This window comes from Tiliqua scincoides, chromosome 7 (assembly GCF_035046505.1).
Source record: "Tiliqua scincoides isolate rTilSci1 chromosome 7, rTilSci1.hap2, whole genome shotgun sequence".
Lineage (NCBI taxonomy): Eukaryota > Metazoa > Chordata > Lepidosauria > Squamata > Scincidae > Tiliqua > Tiliqua scincoides.
Window position 1 is genome coordinate 64656964 of NC_089827.1, and position 17186 is coordinate 64674149.

Consider the following 17186-nt stretch of genomic DNA (forward strand, 5'->3'; position numbering starts at 1 on the left):
TGAAGACAATGTCAATAAAACAGCACTAAGAGTTGCAAAAGTTTCTATACTGCAGTAATGTGTCTTATGCATGTTATCCAGAAAATGAATAGCTTCAGTTTTAGTCCTGTTTTCCCTTAGTAGTGGTATTTAAATGCTTTGCACAGACCAGTTTTGATAATTTCCCTTCTGATGATAAGAACTTACACTTGAGGAGTGCAAAGTGAGCTGCCCCTATAGCTTCTTACTTGTAGGCTATTAACTGAGTCGGTGAATTTTTGAACTTTAACCTTACAGCTTGCTATCTTGTGATACTGATGGCTGGTAGTTAAGTTTCTGAAGATTTCTTATTCTCTCATACCTAAATAAGACATTTCTTCTCAATTTGGTCTCCTTGTGACCTAAACAGCAATGGAAAAATTTGGGAAGCTATTAATGGTAATAGTACCAGGTAGCAGCACCTTCAGATCAAGTGCTCATTCCCTAAGGGCTGGCAGTTGGAAGGGACAGCTGCAACTACTGCTGAGGACTGCTTAACAAGTAATAATTGCATTAATATTAATTTGCAAGGAAATGCTTTGTCATCTTAGGCACTTTGAAAGCAGATGCATGCCATGTCTCTATGCTATGAGGTGCACACTGTGCTAAAAAGTGTTGATATGGGGCTCAGATGTGCTTACAGGATCACACACTTCTAAAAAATCATCTTTTGGCTGGACTTGGGGATTTCAAATGCCCTTTTATAAAAGAAACAAAGGATACCCAAAACTGGTTTGACATGAGAAAATTCCTTCACTTCTTGTTGTAACAACAACGCAGAGAAATGAGAATTACAACTGGTATACAGTTTTAGAGATCTGAATAACAACATTAAGTCTTGCCTTCTGCACTTTTTGCCCCGCCCCTTAGTTTCTTATAAACTGCTGCTTGTTTCTAGAATATTTAATTCAGTTTTTCCCCCCAGAAATATTGAATTTCATCTTTATAGATTGACATGTACAGGCCTCTATGATTTCACCTTTACCATGGTAGGTGGGCTATTGTCCTCTTCTAAAAGTGGTGAGTGAACTTTGTCTGTTCTCAGCAGAGATGGTCTGAATGCTTCAGTTGAGCTGTGCTTTCCTCTCTTGAGTGGCCAACAATCCCAGTTACCTCCAATGTTTCCCTGACAAAGGTAGGCAACCTTATGGAAGTAACCACATTTATGACCTGGCAGGCAAAGCCAACCAACGCCAAAGCCAAGAAATGCTGGATGTGTATAAATTCTTTATGAAGAGTTCTTAAGCATGACTGTGGTTCCAATGTCATAGCTGGCTTTCTAATCATAAATGGAGATGTGGTCTAAGACAATTCACATTTTTGTTCTACAGCTTAGGGCCAAACTAGATAATCACTCTAATATCTACAACAGAGTTGCCACATTAAAATTTCAAGTCTAAAAGAAGAGATAAAGCTATAATATTCAGTTGTGCAGATGTGTTATGTTCTAAAATAAGAATGTCCTTTTAGTCCAAACCTCAGAGGATAACCAAAGTGAAGTAGTAGTGCATGTCTTTGCCTTGGGTAAGTTATTTTGGTATTGACTTGTATTCATCAGCCCAGATATGTATTTTGTCCTATTTTGAATGCATGTATTCTCCCTATGGCTACTTCATCAGTGCAAGTTTTGCGTGTCTGTCATGTGTGTTGATTGGTCATTTCCCTGAATTTAGTTTCGATGTCCTTTCTATTCATCTGAAAGGAATAGCACAGCCAGTCTGCTGGGTAACTAAGAATAGAATCAATGCTGGAAAGTATTGTTCCAATCTTGTATGAAATTGAAAACAGTTCACCAACATTTTTGCACCACGCTTATCAAATCAGTTTCAGTTGTCTGAGAGTGTTCCATTCCAGAAATATGTTGGTGCCCTATACAGTCTGTGTCTTTTAAACTTTTAAATGGGCAACAATCAAATAAAATGTCTTGTCCAATATATTTAAATGGCTTAATGCCATAATAAACTTCGGTCTAACCTGTGCTCAGAATTTGGGGAAGCTTGAAAATACAACACAGCCTCAGAAATGCTTTTCTGTTCTCTGCTTTCCATGCCATCTGCACAGTTTTTGCCCAACCCAAGATATGGTCCTTTTTGCCAAGATATGGTCCCTTACCACATGCATTTTTGGTTCTGATGCTTCAGATTGCTTCAACAGCCCATATGCCACCAAGTACAGGCTTATTAAGAACAATTGTATACAGTGGTTTAGAGGTACTTGTTGAAGTATCAAGTGCTAGTAATTAAAAATAGCAGGCAGATGGCTTGAAGACAAAATAACACATGAGTTTTTCAGTTAAGTAGTATCACCTGCTTCGTAAAAGGAGTTTAGCAAAAAATTAATGCAATCAGTACTGCTTTGATAAAATGAAAAAGCGGATCAGTTCATTTAGCAGCTGATGGGAATGACAAAGATATCTCTGGCTCTTAGTACTTAAACTGCCAATCTAATTGCAGCTGCTGAAATGTCCTGCATTGTAATAAAACTGTTTTAGGAAGGTGAACTATTACACAAAATATGCCTCCAAAAATTGGTTTAGTACTTCATTTTTCCATCTTGATTTCTCAATTACTTTAACAATCAGTGCCTGATTTGGCTGGACATAGTTCCTGGAAAAAGGATTGCAATAGCATAGTACCTTTTTTGAGGGATGTTGTTGGCATCCTTCAGTCTCTGAAGACCATGGTGTCACGCTCTGAATGGTGGCTCTGGAACAGAGTGTCCTCTCCAGTGCGCGAAGCCTGGGTAAAGTAGGTATGGAGGATAGGCTGTTACCCATGCAGCAAATCCCCCCTCTCCACGTCGCTGAAATGGTCCAATGGAAAGGCAGAAGCTAATACGGTTGGTTCCAGCGACGTCGCAGGAGTTGCCAGAACGTGACTGTGTTCAGCCATGAACTGCCTCAGGGACTCCGGCTCCGGATTTTGCCTCGAGGTTGACTCCTGAAGCCTTTTCCATAACTGGATGTAGCCACAAGGCAGTGGAGGTTTGGGATCAGAGTTTTCTTTCTCTCAGATGAGCTGCCTTCCCAGGCTGACGAGTCCCATCTACCTGGTGGCTGTTCAGTCGCCTCTTACGACAAGTACAGCCAAACTGAGGGCCTATTCTTATCCCCAGCCCCCAGGGTAATTGGAGGGATATTTGGTGAAATAAAGGTATGTTTGCTGTAGAAGAGACACTTTGCCAACAGTCTGAGGCTAAGAGGCAAAGAAGGAAGGCCCATAGCCAGGGAGACAGACCAGGGACAGACTGCATTTGCTCCCGGTGTGGAAGGGATTGTCACTCCCAGATTGGCCTTTTCAGCCACACTAGACGCTGTGCCAGAACCACCTTTCAGAGCACGATACCATAGTCTTTCGAGACTGAAGGTTGCCAATACTATACTGCTGTAGAAGATAGGAAGTGATGCAACTTTATTCCATAAGCTTGAGAATATCTCATTGTATGTTGATATAATGATGTTTCCCCAAACAGGAAGAGGAGACCTTATACCAGAATCAAAGGTTTAATAACAACCATTTATATATTTATTTCCAGTGTGTTCAGTGCTTCATGCATCATATATCATTCATAGTCACTGTGTACACCATTTATCTATAAATGTGAAACTACCTTACAGATAGAAAAGATCCTAAAAGTGATCAGTGCTTATGGTTTGCTTGTTTGTTTTTTCCCAAATGAAGCTGTTGAGGGCACCAGGATGCAGGTCTCTTGTTATCTGGTATGCTCCCTGGGGCATTTGGTAGGGCTGCTGTGAGATACAGGAAGCTGGACTAGATAGGTCTATGCCCTGATCCAGTGGGGCTGTTCTTATGTTCTTAGAGGGAAAGATGAGGAAAGTTGGAATGGTATGAACACTTTTTCTCCCTCTAAAGGTGGTTTGTAATCCCCAGATAGGGTTGGCAACCCTCCAGAATACACCTGGATTATCCAGGAATTGTTATCAATCTCCAGGTGACTACTGAAAGCAATCCTGGAGATTTTAACTTCACCTCCAGGAATTTTCAACGTCATGTTGGGGAAAAAAGATCTGAGAGAAGCTTCTGGCAAACCTATCTGTACATAATTCCTTGAATTATGTATTTCCTTCTCTTGGCCCCAGTTCAGACTGATTCCTACTGACAGCAGTGGGCGGAAACTCCACACCTTTTCAATCAGTTCCACATGCTGAAGCAATTTTGATGTTGGACCCATGCTGAAGAGGCTCTCTGCTGGCTTTAATAAATGCTCCCAGTTTGCTTGTCAGCAGACTGATTTTTTCATTCTCTTGGGGAATGAGGGCCATACCTTAAATAAGAGCTATTGTACTAAGAACTTGCCCTTCTTCTGTGTTGTATCTATGAATGCACTATATTACCAGGTAAGACTTGTGTATCATGCCCCTGGAAGAGGTCTACTCCATCTGCAGGGACCAAGCTCATGCCACACTTCAATGACTAGCATAAAAGGAGGATGAAAGCAAGTATGTGGGTGCAACATTATAAAACTGCTGTGGGGATATAGTGTCCTGGATTTAAAAATTCTTGCATCAAACACAACCAGGAAGGGATAGAAACATCAAGCATACTGTCAATTTGACTGCACATGAGACATCGAAGATGGGAGGTTGGGGTGCCAAAGGCCAAGATAAACATTCTGTACCAGCAGAAAAAGAGGCTTATGTGGTTGGAGGAAGTGTAGGACTAGCTTGCCATGTCACAGCAACCCAATGGTTCAAAAGTGGGCAAAAAAAGTAGAAAGGGATTTGATAGGTAAAGCCAGGAGGGCAACACAGCAGCCTCAGCTAGTTCAGAGAGGGAAGCAAAGCAAGATTGCTTTGGAGCTGAGATTGCTTTCCCAGGGGAAGGTTTCTTGGAGGGAACCATGGTTTGCAGTAGCACTCATGAAGGGGTGTGGGGAAGATAGGCTGGCATCTAACCTGGGCACTTTTTAGCACAGTAGTTCTTGGGTAGAAGAACCAATGGAGGTGCTTGATGTGGCACCGGTGGGTACCCGAGCAATTTACCTGAGCAGCAACAACACCATATGGGCAGATGGCAGTAGAAGGAACACAGATCAAAGAACACAAGGGGACCCTGTTTTTTATAGACCAAATCCTCATCAGACAGCATGTGGTCAATTGCAGCATGAGCTCATCAAGGACTGTTCGTGTCTTAATGGTCCGGGCATGCTTGTAGAGGAGTGCCTTCTATTGCCTGAGGACACAACAGGAGACCTCCTGATTGCTCTGAAGGTCTGTGCCTTGGTTAACATACAGTGATTCAATTTGCAATGAAGTTGGTGAGGGATGCCAAAAATGAAGGCGCTTCTTCTATGGTCACTAATGATTTTGTTTATCGCAAAGTCAGGAGGTCCCCAGGATGTGGTCTTGTTTACAAGCTTGAAGCTTCTGACAAAGGAGGACACAACTGGAATTTCCCAAAGGCAAAATGCCTCTTAAGCCAATCAGTGAGTGGGTGGGAGAGTTGCTCTGATGAACCAAGATCTTCCCCCCTAAAGACCTGTGGGACCTGATGCTACCTTGCCATCAACTGAAGCAAAGTACCACAAGACTTGTCCAGGTCATGCTTGCCTAGCCACACATCCAGCACTGAGCACACGTGTCTATAGATATGTCCAGTGGCAGGGGATCTGAGCTGACAGTGTGGTGCTCAAAAATGGCTGATTTTTTTTTTCTGTATCCAAATGTTCCTTTATTTATTGTACACAGCCTGCATTTAATTTCACTGTATAATTAAGCAGTGTAAACCAGGTGCGACCAACATGCATCAGTGTTTTGTACAGTGAGATTATTGAACAGATGGACTGAAAACTCAGTTGCAATAGAGCTGAAAAGAAAAATTATGATATTGTTAATGACCTTGTAAATTGTATTTATGAACACTTTTATTGAAGGCTACAGTACTTGTAGTTGGTAGACACAGCCAAAACTATTTCTAGGGTGAAATCCTTGCTTTATTTGTCAGAGATTTGTCTGTTTTGAACTCATCCAGCATCTGTGACACTTATACATGCTTATGTGGGCTTCTGTCCTGATAGGATCCTGAACTTAAAACGGTATGTTTCATTTCCGGCTACATTCTGAGATCTTGTTCTCCTTTCAGTCCTGCCTCACTTGTCCCCATTCACATATCTGGTGTCCAAGGTCTGTGCCTGTGCGATGGAACGGATGAGAAATTTGTCTTTGAAGCTGAGGGGCTCTGAATCACTTTTAATGGGAAAAGATGGTCTCCCGTTGCTAACGATTTTGGTAGAAAAAAGAGGGGCAATGTGAGTTCTGGAGTTCTGGTCAGAACTCACATGACCAGTGACCATAAGTCTGTGGTGACAGATAAAGCAGGATGGGTGCCACCCTAGTTTGTAAGTGTGGTATGGATTTGCTTCCATTAGGTTCCCTAAATTGTATAGCAGGCCGACCCCTTCGAGACATTCAGGCTACATGAAATTCTTCCTCTCAGCACAGAAAATGGAAGCACAGCTTGCCACCATTTGTGCAGATAACTCTGCCTACCCTACTAGACCAGTTTCCCTTCAGGTGTACCACTTCACATTGTCCACCTTGTCACCTATTGTCCACCTATTCACATTGTCCACCTATTCAAAGTACCACCAGAAGTAACTGGCAATGACAGTTCGATGTGGAAGCACAGCTCGCCACTATTTGTGCAGATAACTCTGCCCACCCTACTAGACCTCTTTAACATAACTCTTTGATGTGTCTGATAGAGGAAAAGACCACCTGACTACTAGTAGTAGTAGTAATAATAATACAGGTATTTCTATACCGCCTTCCTTGGTCCTCAGATTTCTCCTTGGACTTTATTCAAGGTGGTTTACATAGGCAGGCAAATAGGAACAAAATGAATTATTGGACCTGCATCTGTGACACGTGTGAGCAGAAGATGATTGGAAAACAAAAGGACTAATAATGCTTGTTTTAAAATAACTGCCACATGATATCACATAGGTTTCTTTCTAGCTCTTGTGCTAGATGTAACTTAAAAAAAAAAAGTCACATTGTACATGGTGATGCAGAATAGGGAGAAGATGTACTGAAAAAAATAACATTGAGAATTGTAATTTTGGGAGGCTTTTATAAAGGAGTAAGCATTAAGCTACTTAAAAATAGTCATCTCTAGGCAACTAGGACTTTCTACTAAACTGGTAGCATAGGGCCAAGCAATTCCCTTTTCAAATTACAAAAGTTTATTGGGAGTTATCCCAGTACAACCATGGCTAATCTAGGAATTTATCTTCCAGGTCTATAACCAATCAAAACAACACTAGGGAGTCCTATTGACAAAAGGGGGAAATTGACTATTGTATCATTAGCCTAGAAATTAATCCAAGTTCAAGGGTAGAGCTAAGGGCCCAATCCTATGCTCCAGTGCCCGTGCTGGGTTTTGCAAATGTGCCATAAAGCACGTCCACGACACCTGAAGAGAAGGGATTGCTGCCGAGCCTAGCGCCGGATGGACGCCATCCAGAGCAAGGTAAGAGGCGTTAAGGGCCTTGGGGTGGGGGAGGCATTCTGTGAGGGTGGGGCAGGGGGAGTGACTGGCCCAGGAGAAGGGTGGTAATGGTGGAGCCATGCTTCACTGAATTGTATTCTGCTGGCACAAAACTTGAGAAGTTCCATTGTGGGACCTGGGGCTTTCCTTGGGGGAAGGGGCCAAGAGTCCCCTTCTATTGAGGAGACCTCCGGTGGCCCTGGTAGTGCTGCTGGATACAGCGGTAGCCATTTTGGCACTGCTGCACCCAGCGGCACCACTGAGTATAGGATTGGGCTGTAAATAGTATCAAGTTAAGGCCCATTCCTTTCTAACTTTCCAGCACCAATACAGCAGCAATGCAGCCCCAAGGTAAGGGAACAAATGTTCCCCTACCTCAAAGAGGCTTCTGTGACTGCCCCCCCCGCCCACTGCAGGATGTTGGCGCACCCTGTTGGCATGGTTGCATCAATGCTGGAAAGTTGGATAGGATTAGATCTTTAAAGTTCTATTGCAGACTCTTAACACATTTTGAAAAAAAAGTAATATATATTCTATTAGCTGTAGTAGGGCACAAGGGAAACACTACCTATATTGAGTTGATGCTTAATTTTTTCTTGCCTCATTTAATTCTAAGGATGGTTACCTTTATGCGTATTAAGCCTGGGAAGGTTCTACGGCTTGGAATGTCTGCTGTTTATATATAAAGCTGGTTTCTAATGGATCGTTATTCCTCCTTTCAGATAAAAATCTCTTGGTGTTACAGAAGGATGATATGCAATGGGATGGGAGACAGTTTTGATTCTGTGAAATGAAAAGACTCTGAACCGAATCAGCTTTCACACTCCAGTTACTTGACTGGAAGCTTGTGAGTAGTACAAAAATCTAGTATCTTCTCCAGTCAGAATCGTGGCTGCTGCCTTTTGTACCAGCTGAAATGTCCAAATGCTTTTCAAATGCAGCCCTATGTAGCCTCCTGAATTTTCTCACCTGGCTCACTGATAATTAAAGATGTGGAAGGTCCCAGCTGAAAATGTTCTTGACCCATTGATTGCAAAATATGTCTCTCTTTGTCCAGCAGACAACTGCTTTCACAAATCATCCACTGCCCTGGTTTTCTCTCTCTTTACTTCCCCAGCTACCCCCACACAGTGCTGGTTTTGTGACATGCAATTTTGTACTCCCTTGTGACAGGATAAGCTGTTCACTGGTGAGTGTGTGAATCGCTTTCTTTTGTATGGGTGAGTGAAAAATGAAAGCTGTTTGTAGTCTTGTGTGTTTGTACTGCAATACCTGTCTTTGTAGCAGAATAATGTTGGCAGATGAACCTGGAGTGGGTATAATTAAGAATATGGATTCAGGTGTCTTCTGCTGCTGAGAACCAATTGAGAGTGACAGCTTGAAAGGCAAACAAAGAGAACCAGGCCAGACTTGAAGGCATTTTTGCTACAAAACAGCTTTTCATTACTGGATATTTGGTGAAACAAAAAAAAACCCCATGCTGTGGCAGAAGGAAAAAATACTTAGGCATGTTAGAGAGCGTGGAACTATGTATTTTGTCGATCTTGAATCTCCTCTTGTAAAGGAGAGTAAAGTTTTAAGTTGCTCCTTATCTAGAGAGGTTGCTGGATATAACTGGTTACTGTAAAAAGAGTCGTCATGCTGAAAAACTCTGGTTGGATCATAATAAATCTATATATTAAACATGATATATTTAAAACAAGACAAAATCTGAGTATCATAATTTTTGTGGCAGATGGTAGCTCAGCAGAGGAGAACATTGCATGCAGAAGGTACCAGGTTCAATCCCTGGCGGCACTTTCAGGTAGGACCGGGAAAGACCTTTGTCTAAAATCTGGAGGATGCTGTCATTCGTTATAGACAATGCTGGATAGACCAACGATGAGATGAAGGCTGTAATCCTGTGCATGTTTATGTGAGAGTAAACCCCACTGAGCATAGGACTAACTTTGGAGTAAATATGCATAGGATTGGACTGTGAACGTATTTGTCCTATTCTTCCTTCAATAATAATAATAATAATAATAATAATAATAATAAATAATAATACAGGTATTTATATACCGCCTTTCTTGGTCTTTATTCAAGACTTTATTCAAGGCAGTTTACATAGGCAGGCTTATTTAAATCCCTGTAGGGATTTTTACAATTGAAAGAAGGCTCTATCTTTCAAGAGCCACAGCAATTCAGATGTTTCGTTCTGATCTGGCCTCCATCCTGGCCTCCATCCTCCCACGCTCAGAGCAGATGGAAATAGCTCTGCTCAGCTTGTCAGCTGCTTCAAGGTCGCACGGTGCCAGTGGCCTTGAACTGGCGACCTTGTGGATGTTATCTTCAGGCAAATGGAGGCTCTACCCTCTAGACCAGACCTCCTGCCAAGCTGAAAGTAGCTGAAGCTGAAAGCTGAAAGTAGCATATATCCGGCTATTCCATTTTCTCCTCCTAAGAAATGTGAGGTAGAATAGGCTGACAGACTTGCCCTAAGCCACTTAATGAGCCCTGTGACTGTTTAGGGCCTTGAATCCAGGTCTCAGTCCAAACTGAACAGCAGGGCTGGCCTTAGGGTGATTTGGCCGATTGGAGTGAATCAGGTCCCGCAGTTGTGGGGTCCCATGCCACAGTACCACAGCTGCCATCTTGCTCTGTAGCCAGTGCTCCGGGATGGAATCATCCATGCTGAGTTACATGAGCACTGTGCAGTGAGTGGAATGATGCTGCATGCAGCCTTCCCACCTACCCCTGGGTACGAACAGCCCAAAATGGGCCTCCTTGAAGCTGTTGATGGTGACATCATGATGTCACTACCACCTACTTCTGGGTGCGGCACTTTGCATGGGGCACCAACAGACCCTGTGCTTGTTGTATTTCTCCCAGAGAGTAGGAGAGGTTGTGCGGGGCTGGCCCTGCTAAACAATCCACTTAGTACATCCTTTATCTAGCTAGGCAAGTACAATGAGACCTGTGAATAGATGAGTTGTGCAAGAGACTTTTTTATGTCTATGGCCTGGTTTGTTGCTTCTTAATGCACTGCCCAACATGAAAGAAGCTTCTTCTAGCACTATGTGCTTTTCTCAGTATATAAATAGTCCATAAAACCAAGAATGAGTGTTGCAAACTCTCTGAGGTATTTGTGTGGGATCCATCCAACAAGCACTTCAGTTCCTACTGAGATGAACTAGTCAGCAGGTTTTATTCTACCCCCTATCACTTCAGCAAGAGTGACAGTGTGGTCTGATTGAGTTCAACTGGTGTGACCTGATGATGCGCAACAGCTTTTGATAGCAATGTTACTGAGGAAAAACTTTCTAGCACTTGTTTTGGAGTCCAAACTTTATAACCAATACACTATCTGAGACTGGATTTATCCTTTAGTCACTGAAATTTTTAAATGTCATTGGAGTATACAATGTGACTGTGACAAGTTTGTATTGCTGTCATATTTTCTGCCCAATTATATCTTGTGCTCATTGGAAGTAAGTGGCTCTGTGCATGAAAATTAAATGGGGACAGTTAACTTGTTTTGTAAAGATTTCAGGCTCAAAGCAGATCTGGTTTCTGAAGAGATGAAGGGAAATCTGGTCCTCAGCTGCAGCAGTAGTACCCTGGAGATACAAAGAGCAGTGTCAGAGCTAATGATGCCACTCCACTACTTACTAACACTGCAGTTGCTATGCTACAGCAATTTCCTTGTCCCCTTCCATACAATCAGTTTAAAGGGGAAAAACATATATAGAGCAGCACATTGTCTTCACAGCTTCACATGATCACATTTCAGATCATGTTTTTTATGACAATTGCCAGGAATGTGCTGGAGTCAGGGCACCTGAGTCACAAGTCGAGTTGTGAGTTTGTGACTCCTGAACTTGGCTCATGAGTCATAATGGACAGCTGCTGCAACTTGACCTGAGACACTTATACAGTCATTTTATCTCAAGTCATGCGCCATTATGAGAAACGAGTTGAGGTGCGAGTCAGACACGACTCCACAGAAAAAAAACTGAGCAGCTGGTGGTGTGTGTGTGTGTGTGTGTGTGTCAGAGTTCCCATTTAATACTCCCCTAATGTTCCCATCCCATCTGCAGTTAGCGATGTGTTGAAGTCCTTCACTTCAACCACCATTTTCATTTCATTTATGTAAACAAAGGCTATGCTGTTATTTGAGTGTAGAAATGCAGAAAAATGATTGGCTCCATACGAACCCCGGTGACGACTCCTCCAATCACATCACGACTCCAAATTCTGCCTTCAGAAGGTGTACCGAGCGTCAGGCCACAGACCAACAGGGAAGCATCTGAGCTCAGCAAGGTGGAAGGAACCGACAGCATGAGGGGACACAAGTCTATACAAGTCTATACAAAAAATACCTGTATTATTATTAAGTGGCAGGCAGGAGGGTTACCCACAGCAGCCGGGAGGCTTGCAACCTAATCCTTTTGCAATCCTCCCTCCACCCCTGATCCAATCATGTGGGGTGCTATGTATTGCATAAAGAAATGTCAAATAATTACGAAAGTGAAATACAAGTAAAACAAACTCAGTTGTTGTCAGGTGTTGGAGAACGCTGGTGTGCCACCCAAAACATTGTGGCGTGTCACCTTTGACATGCATGTCATAGGTTTGCCATAACTGTCCTATAAGTACTTTTATTTTGCCGAAGTGCAGGGTAGGGATATATTCCCATGGAGTAGAATTGTATGCAGGGAAATGCAGCAGATTCACTCCAGGTAACAGAAGATTGGAACTGACTCCAAGATGCCAGTGAAGAAGGGCGGAGAGGGGGGTGGCGCCATAAACTATTCCCCCACTTGAGCATGGGGCTTCTTGGAATTGTGCCCGCGATTTTGCTGGCACAGATCCGAGTAGCCACATTGGGCAGGCTGGGGCTCAACATGGGGTCAGGGAACAAATGTTGCCTTACCCCGAGGAGATCTCCAGCCTGCTCAGTTCCAGTGCTGGATACAGCATGGGCAGTGTGGCTCCGCTGCACTAGTGCTGGGTAGGATTGGGGGACCCAATTCACAGAGCTAATTAAACTACACTAATTGTATTTGTGATGGAGATTTAATATCAAATGTAATTTTGTTTGTGGTGTACGCGGTCTTCTCTCCTTCCATCTTTGGAAAAGTGTGCAGCTTCTGAATTTAATCTGCAGTTGTATTTCTCAGCTTCTGATGCCAGGTAAATTTCCCTGTAATCAGCACAAAACGCAGCATCAGCATAGCTAATTCAGCCTCGAGTAAAAGGGTGGTATAGGGACACTGTGAGCAATGTTGAGTAGTTTCTTTTTCTCTATCTATCACATACTCTCTTTCTAGCTCTCTTGTATAGACTCTGTCATGGTCTTCCATATTTCCTGGTTTGGGATCACCCTGGTTCAACTTCTTGGGAAGATTGGAGGGAGGCATCTATTGCTGTATTTACTGAGAGTTAACAATGACCTAGTTCAGTGGATCCCAAACTTTTTCAGCTGGTGGCTCCCTTGACCTACTGGGCCACTGGCCACGGTTCCCCATCAGGGCCTCTGTACTGTATAGGGTGTTGGGCTTTTTGCAAGGATTCTGGGGCTCCCTTAGCTGGTTTCTGCAGCAACCTGGGGAGCCATGGCTGATAGTTTGGGAACCACTGACCTAGCTCGAAAGAAGGGACATACGAAGAGGCTGCAGTCCACAGTCTTATGAAATCAAGTCATCCTTTAATAGTGCGGAAAAAAGTGGGCAAAAAACAGGTACAATTGAGTCACTGCAAAAAACCACGATACCAAACTGCACCATAGTACGTATATGTACAGTATATCCAAGTCTGGTTTCCTTTAATGAAAGCTTGGTGGTTCAGGCTCCTTACTGAGTTTGCAAGGTCAACATACAGAGCCTAAAAGTCTAATTTAACTGTTATAAAAGCAGATGAGAGTTCAGGTTTGGTACAAAGGTCTGGGGTATGTGAAGAAGTGAGCTAACAAAAATTAAAAAGGGAGAGAAAAAAAGATCAGGCTATCATCTGTGCACACAGATGTTTTGTCAGCATAAATTCTCCGCTGCACTGCAAACAGCAGCTGTAGGGGAGATGCTGGGAAGCCATGCTGGGTGAGCTCAAGCCCTTTGATGTGCCTGGGTGGGGGAGTTTTTGGATCTTGGCCAGAGAATAGTATTAATACATTAATACACTTCTCATAATTTTCCAATCATAAAAGCTTACATTTTCCCTTGGTTTGGAAATTCTAAATATATAAAATATATTATTCATTGAATCATATGATTGTTGTGACTGCTGGTTTGACCCAGGTGACTTTGATTTATTTGCTTTATTTACTGAGAAAAGTAAAAAACAAAAAAAAGTATTGTGATCACAATCCAGTATGTTTAAAGGCACATGATGTGTGCTAGACCGTTTTATTTTTCTGGTGGAATTTCCACATCTCTCCACCCCCCCTCCCAGTTCCTTTGTAGCAATCCTTTTTTTAATTTCTCAATTTGAGCGCCCCCCCCAATAGTTTGGGTAGACCATATGATTGTGATATCATCACCACGTTTTATGTTCTGAATTGATCTGATTGGAGCAAAAGAGGATCTTGTTGACACCACAACATACTGAAGCTTTAGCATTGAAGCTTACAAGAAAGATACTGGTTTGAAGTGAGTAGAATGTCCATATTTTTCTATACTGAAATGGAGAGAAACTTGGTTGCAAATACCCTAATAACAGTATCTGTGTTATTGAAGTAAGAAAATGCAAGGCTTCTAGTTTGGAATCAGCATTCCAAAATATATGAACACTTATAGCCCAGTCCCGTGTGTGTTCTGCAGGAATAGTGGTATGAGTTATTTTCCGTCAATTCACAGTTCCTTTTTTACACAATTGACAAGATTCCTTCTTCTGTCCCTAAAAATGTGAATTCAGACTTTTCTGCATGATTCAATTAACATATGATAGAAAATGTCTGTGTTCAGAAGCAGACGGACTGAAATCCTATACGCTAGGGGTGGCCAAACTTGCTTATTATAAGAGCCACATACGATAAACTTCTGATGTATTTAGAGCCTCAAGAAAGATGTTTGAAAGCTGCAGTATTTAAGAAGCATTTAAATCCTTATATACCTGTATATTTACTCACCATGAACATTAAACTTACAATTCAATCTACTGGACTCTCGGTTTATACCCAGTAAATGTATAAAGCTTGAAATTTCTTACTTTTTATTACCTGTGATGCAAAAAAACCTCAATCAATATATTTCTGTGAGCTATGCATATATGTGGCTCACGAGCCATGGTTTGGCCACCCCTGCTATACACACTTTGATGGAACTAAGGGCGCAATCCTAACTAACTTTCTAGCACCGAAGTAAGGGTAATGCAACTCCGAGGTAAGGGAACAAACACTGCCTTACCATGAGTAGGCCTCCGTGACTGCCCCCCAACTGCAGGATGCAGTACATGCCCCACTGGGACAGCTATGCCATTGCTGGAATGTTGGTTAGGATTGTGCCCTAAGCCTCATTGAACACATTGGAACTTACTTCTGAGTAGATATGCATTGTGCTGCTGAATCCCTCCATCAGATGACTTACACAGACAGATAAGGGACCTGACTGAGGTATCCTGCATGTGAATGACTCAATTCTCTGAATGTTTGATTGTGTTCTTAAGTACTCGTAGAAAGCAATCACAGAACAAAATATCTCAAATAAGTAAATTCCTACAAAATAACTAAATGTTTGTTCTGGCACTATATCTACATCCTCGATAAGCTGTTCCCCCAGACATTATGACATGGCTGCTTGATATTTTCACAACAGAAGTGAAGCTTGGGGGAAAAGATATCTGGATCCCTCACGAAAAAAAGATTGAGCATGTTTTGTGCAACCTACTAGCACCATATTTTGGAAAGGTCCTAAGTTAAATTTCAGAAGCATTATGCTAACATGAGTTGTAGCAGTATGCTGAACACCTGAAAAAAACCGAGTTGTTAGAAAGAGCTTCACTGGAGTGAAATGTCTAATTCAAACAAACTGAAGAGGCACTAAACAAATTCTAATTTTAGAGACTCTTCTTACAAGTAACACTGTGTAACACAAACAATATTTGTTGAATTTGTAACGTTTCTTATATAATTCAGAGGTGCTCATTCCAACAGTAATCAAAGTTTTTTAATTATGTTGTAACAGTAATCTCTGTTGGTTATCTCTACCAGCAGTCAAACTTTTTTAATTATCTTGAATTTTGTGTTTTTATCTATCGTATCCTATTGCCTAATATGCATTGTAACACATGTTGTCTAATACAACATGTTTAAGTCAAACTAGAAGTTCTGCACTTCTGCCACTCAAGAAGTATGGCCTCCTTTTTCTTAATTGTGCAGGTGCAGCACACCTGAGGTGGCACTGAGCAGCATTCCAGTTGCGCTGCTGGTGCCTACTGGTTAGGTATGGGATGGGTTATAATGACAGGAGGACCAAAGTGTGCTCTTTGGGCACCTCTCAAATTAAATTTGTCCTATATAGTTTGTCTTGCCCATAAAATATCTAAACATTTTTGATAAAATATAAATAAATAAAAATTCTAATCAGAGAGCTGTCAGGATTTCGGCTTGCCTGACGATCACATACTCAGACCTTGTGTGCTGGTTACTCAGTAGGGGAGTAAACACAATCTTATTTCTTGACTATTTTATTAGCTCCAGGGCTCAGTTCTGGCTCTAGAGTATGCATGCAAACACCCTCTTGAAACTCAGACCCAGATTATTATTCACTATCAGACTCTTGTCAATGAAAAATGCCGGCAAGGCTTAATCCACGGTTGTGAAAGAGTCTAGAGTTCAGCCATTGGCTGTGAAGTGTTGATAAACAGGTGCTCTTAAGAGTTTTTTTACCCCCAAGGGGAGTTTAAATTGCCCCTGAGCGTCTCTTAGCCTATTTCTATTAACACTCAAGTGTATTGTTCACCTGGGAAGATGGGGCAGATCCAGGGGGGGCCATGAATGCGTGCCCCCCAAACTGCCATGCCAGGATGGGGAGCAAGTTGGGTGCCAGGGCAATGTCCACTGAACGGGGCATTGGTAGCAAGCTCACGCTCAGCTGCTGGAGCCAAGTTGAAATGGGAGCCCAGGTCTACCCATCAGGTAGATCTGGGCTCCAAGTCTGGGAGGGTGCCCCGGCCTATCCACCCAGCAAACCTTAGCCATAGAGGCCATTAATTCAGCCAGGAGCTTAGTTCTATCGGCCTGATTGACCTGAGCTCTGGAGTTAAGGTAGTGCTCATCCCCCCCCCCCAAATACTGAATCTAACCCTGAGGGGAGAGAAAGCAATAGAGAGGCATAGCTGATGAGCATTCTGGCTCTTGTGTAGCCTTTTACATTTGCATCTTAAATGACAGAAATGAGAGCCTGGAATGTGAACAAGCTCAGGAAGCCTGCAGAGAATTTTCTGGACTGTAGCATTCTGCATGTGGGCAGGGGCTCTCCAGGTGAGCTTGGATACCCATGTGGGGAGAGGCCTTGGCAAAGTGCAAGACAGCAAATGCTTGGCATGCAGCAATTCCCATGTTCAATCCCTCTCCCATGGCTCTAGTCCAGTGGTTCTCAAACTTTTAGCACCAGGACCCACTTTTTAGAATGAGAATCTGTCAAGACCCACTGGAAGTGATGTCATGACTGGAAGTGACAT